Below are 5540 nucleotides of genomic sequence, written 5' to 3'. Positions count from 1 at the left end.
TTCTCTTGACAGTGTCCTTCATATCAAAATTTTTTAACTTTAATAAAGTCCAGCTTATAAATTCTTCCTTTCATGGATCATGCCTTTGATGTATCTAAAAAGTCATCACCAAACCCAAGGTTATCTAGATTTTCTCCTATATAATCTTGTAGGAGTTTTATAGTTTTGCATTTTAAATCTAGGTCTATGAGGCATCTTGAGTTAATTTTTGTGACGGGTGTAAGGTGTGTCTGTAGATCCATTTTATTTTATTTTTTGCATTTGGATGTTCAATTTTTCCAGCACCATTTATTGAAAAGACTATCTTTGCTCCACTGTACTGTCTTTTCTCCTTTGTCAAAGATTAGTTACTTATATTTATGTGGGCTTATTTCTAGGCTTTCCATTCTGTTAAATTGATATATTTATCTATTCTGTCACCAGTACCACACTGTCTTGATTACAGAATCTTTATAATGTCATGAGGTCAGGTAGTATCAGTCTTCCTTTAATATTGTGTTGGTTATTCTGTGCCTTTTGCCTCTATATGTAAACTTTAGAATAAGTTTGTTAATAACTACAAAATAACTTGCTGGAATTTTGACTGTGATTTCATTAAATCTATAGATCAACTTGAGAAGAACTGACATCATGACACTATTGGGTCTTCCTACCCTCCAAAACAAAAATATCTCTTCACTTCTTTAGCTCTTTTGATTTGTTTGATTAGAGTTTGGAAGTTTTCCTCATATAGATCATATACATATTTTATTAGATTTATATCTAAGTATTTTATTTTTAAGAGGTGTTTATGTAAATGGCATTATTTTTTAATTTTTAATTTTTAATTTTACTTGTTCATTGCTGACATGAAGGAAAGTGATTGACTTTTTTGTATTAACCTTGTATCCTGCCACCTTGTTAAAATTGCCTTTTGGTTCCAGGGTTTTTTTTGTGTGTGTGAGTTTTTTTGGATTTTCTTCATAGACAGTTATGTTACCTGTGAACTGGTTTGACTACTGTAGCTTTGTAACATGCTTTGAAGACAGGAAGTGTGAGGCCTCCAGCTTTTCTTCTTTCTCAAGATTATTTTGGATATTTGGGGTCCTTTGAGAGTTCATATTAATTTTAGGATATTCCTTTTTTTCCTGCAAAAATTATGATTGAACTTTTGATAGGGATTGCGTTGAATCTGTAGGTTACTTTGGGTAGTATGGACATTTTAACAAAATTAAGTCTTCCAATTCATGAACATATGATGTCTTTCTATTAATTTATGTCTTCTTTTATTTATTTCAGCAAGACAGTTTTATTTATTTACTCTTAATCAGTGTAGCTTTTATTTCCTGGTGTAAGATAAGAGTTCATCTTCATTCTTTTTAATATAGAAATTGAGGTTTTTAACTACTATTTGTAGTTAGTTATTTCCTTTTCTTATTACACTAGTTAGGACTTTCAGTACAATGTTGAAACAGAATGATGAGAGGGGACTTCCTTGGCTTGTTCCTGATCTTAGTGAGAAAACTGACAGTTTCTCGCCATTAAGTATGTTAGCTGTAGCGTTTTTGAGGAAGTTCTATTCCTAATTCACTGAGAGATTTTAAAAAATCATGAATGGGTGTTGGGTTTTGTCAAATGCTTTTTCTACATCTATTGTGTGTTTTTTCTTCTTTAGCCTGTTGATATGATGTATTGCATTAATTGGTTTTCTACTGCCAAAGAAGGTTTGCATACTTACAATAAATCTCACTTGGTCGTGGTGTATAATTCTTTTTATACATTGTTAGGTTCGATTTCTTAATATTTTATTGAGGAATTTTGCATCTATGTTCATAACAGATATTGGTCTGTAGTTTTATTTTCTTATATCTTTGGTTTTTGCATTAAGGTAATGCCGACCTCATAAAACGAACTAGGAAGTATTCCCTCTGCTTCTGTCTTCTGAAAGAGATTGTAAAGAATTGGTATTTCTTCCTAAATGCTTGCTAGAATTCACCAGTGAACCCATCTAGGCCTGGTTCTTTCTGTTTTGGAAGGTTATAAATTATTGATTTAATTTCTTTAATAGATAAAGGCCTATTCCAATGGTCTATTTCTTCTTGTGTGAGTTTTGACAGATTGTGTCTTTCAATGAATTGATCCACTTCAATTAGGTTATCAAATTTGTGGACATAGAGTCATTAATAGTACTCCTTTATTATTATTTTAATGTTCATAGGATTTTTAGTAATGTCTTTCTTTCATTTCTGTTATTAGTGACTTATGTTCATTTCATTTTTTTTTTCTTAGTTAGCCTGGCTAACTAAGTATTTTTTAACTACTATTTGTTGAAGACAATATGCTTTCTCCGTTGTGTTGTCTTGGCACCCTTGTTATGATTTGACCTATGGATTTGTTTTTGGGCTTTCTTTTCTGTTCCATTGGTCTATATGTTTGGCTTTATGTAAATATTTGATTATGTTGTTATGATAATATACAATTAAAATATTATGTAAATATTTGATTACTGTAGCTTTGTAATATGCTTTGAAGTCAGGAAGTGTGAAGCCTTCAGCTTTGTTCTTCTTTCTCAAGATTATTTTGGCTATTTGGGGTCCTTTGAAATTCCATAGAAATTTTGGGATATCCCTTTTATTTCTGCAAAATATGTGGTTAAGCTTTCAATAGGGGTTGGATTGAATCTGTAGATTACTTTGGGCAGTACATATATTTTCACAAAATGAAGTCTTCCAATTCATGAACATAGGATGTCTTTCCATTTATTTATGTCTTCTTTTATTTATTTAACATTGTTTTATAGTTTTCATTGTACAAGTCTTTTGTCTTCTTGTGTTTTTTTGTTTTTTCAAAAGAAAGGCAGACTGCTACATGCAGCACCTCATTTGGAAGTGTCTGGAGTCTTGGAAGCTTGACTACCCTACATTCTCCTACAAATGGACCTTAAGAGCTTGTTTGGAGGTTCTAACAGGAGAATGCAGCTTCTTGTATACCCTTGACTGAAGACCAGTACTTCTCTATGGGTGATGGTCATCCCCTTCGACCAGTGCGCAGCTTCAGGAGAGATGCACATGGAGCAGTGAGGGAGAAAAGAGACACCCGCCTATCCAGCTGGATCAGCCAGATCAACCCTGGCAATCAATGGGGTGATAGATGTTGCAGTGAGATCACCCTCACATCCTTTTTGTCTCCTTGTTAACTTTATTTCTTTTTGATGCTGCTGTAAATGGGATTGCATCGATTTTTAAAAATTTTAATTTATTTATTTAGTTTTTTTCATAAGTTGTTGGGGTACAGGTGGTATTTGGTTACATGAGTACATCCTTTAGTGGTGATTTGTGAGATTTTGGTGCACCTGATTGCATCAAATTTTGGATGTGTGCCCTAGAGGTGGCATTGCTAGTCGTGTGATAGTTTTATTTGTAATTTTTTGAGGAATGTCCCTACTGTTTACTAATTTCGTTTTTGAAGTGCTTATTTCCTAATTTCTTTTTAAATTTATTTTTTTAATTGCTCGTTTTTAGTGTATAGAAACACAATTGATTATTGAGTGTTGATTTTGTATCCTGCAACTTTGCTGAATTTTTTTATTTTTAATTCTAACAGTATTTTTGTGTGGAATCTTTAGGATTTTCTGCATATAAGATCGTGTCATCTATGAACAGAGATAATTTACTTCTTTCTTTCCAATTTCTATGTCTTTTATTTCTTTTTTCTGTCTAATTGCTCTGGCTAGAACTTCCAGAGCTTCTATTTAGCTCTGTGCTAAATAGAAGTGGTGAAAGTGGGCATCCTTGCCTTGTTCCTAATCTTAGAGGAAAAGCTATGTTTTTCACCATTGCATATGATGTTAGCTGTGGGCTTTTCATATATGATCTTTATTATGTTGATGTAATTTTCTTCTATTCCTAGTTTGATGGTTATTTTTTATCATGAAATAATTTTTAATTTTGTTAAATGCTTTTCATTCATCAATTGAGGTGATGAGTTTGCTAGTATTTTGCTGAAATTTCTGCATTAATATCCATCAGAAATATTGCTCTATAATTTTCTTTCTTGTGGTATCTTTGTCTGACTTTGGCATCAGGGTAATGCTGGTCTCATAAAATGAGTTTGGAAATCTTCCCTTCTCCTTATTTTCAAGAAGAGTTTGAAAAAAATTGACATTGATTCTTTAAATATTTCATAGAATTTTCCAGTGAAGCCATCTAGTTCGGGGCTTTATGTTTGGAGGTTTTCGATTATTGATTAAATTTCCTTATTAGTTATAGCTCTGTTCAGATTTTTTATTTATTCATAAATCAGTCCTGGTAGATTGTATATTCTAGAAATTTATTCATTTCTTCTAGGTTATCCAATTTGTTGGTGTATAATTATTGATAGTAAGCCTTTATAATCTTTTTTATTGCTGTGTATCAGTTGTAATGTTTCCTTCTTCATTTCCGATTTTAGTTATTTGAGTCTCTCTCTGCTTTTCTTAGCTAATCTAGCTAAAGACTTATCAATTTTTTGGTCTTATAAAAGTCCAACTCTTAGTTTTCTTGTTCTTTCCTACTGTTTTTCTGTTTGCTCCTTTATTTCTGCTCTAATTTTTATCATTTTCTTTCTTTTGCTAACTTTGGGTTTAGTTTGTTCTTTTTTTCCTAGTTTCTAGAGATGTAAAGTTAAATTTTTGATTTGAGATTTTTTTTCTAGTTTAAAGTAGACATGTTATAAACTTCCCTTTTAGTGCCATTTTTTCTGTATCTTGTTTTTGTACGTTGTGTTTTTGTTGTCACTGGCCTCAAGATAGTTTCTTGTAATTTCTTTTGACCCTTTGGTTTTTAAAGTATATTGCTTAATTTCCACATATTTGTAAATTTTCCAGTTTTCCTACTACTTTTTATTTCTAGTTTTATTTTGTTGTAGTCAGAAAAGATACTTAATTTGATATCAATCTTCTTTAATTTGTTAAGACTTGCTTTGTGGTCTGACATATAATCTAACCTGGAAAATATTCCATGTGTGCTTCACAAGAATGTATATTCTTCTGCTGCTGGATGGACTGTTCTATATATGTCTGTTAGGTCCAATTGATCTGTAGTTTTATTTAAGTCTTGTGTTTCCTTATTGATTATCCACCTGATTATTTGAGTCATTGTCAAAAGTGGTGGGGTATTGAAATTTCCTACTATTATTGTGTTGCTGTCTATTTCTTCCTTAAACTTTCATCAATTTTTGCTTCATATATTTGGATGTTGTAATATTTGTTGTCTGTATATTTATAATTGTTTTATTTTCCTGTTGAAATACTTTAATTCTTATATAATAAAATAATAATATAGTGTTCTTCATTGTCTCTTGTGACAGTTTTTGACTTAAGTTCTATTTTGTCTGATATAAGTATGATTACCCTTGCTCTCTTGTGGTTACTATTTGCATGGACTATCATTTTTCGACTTTTCACTTTCAGCCTATGTCTACATTTAAGGTAAGTCTCTTGTAGACCGCATATAGATGGATCTTGTTGTTTTTCTTTAATTCATTCAGTTATTCTGTCTTTTGATTGTGGAGTTTAATAATTT

Source organism: Pan troglodytes, chromosome 2, assembly GCF_028858775.2.
Source record: "Pan troglodytes isolate AG18354 chromosome 2, NHGRI_mPanTro3-v2.0_pri, whole genome shotgun sequence".
Taxonomy (NCBI): Eukaryota; Metazoa; Chordata; class Mammalia; order Primates; family Hominidae; genus Pan; species Pan troglodytes.
This window is presented reverse-complemented; position numbering follows the sequence as displayed.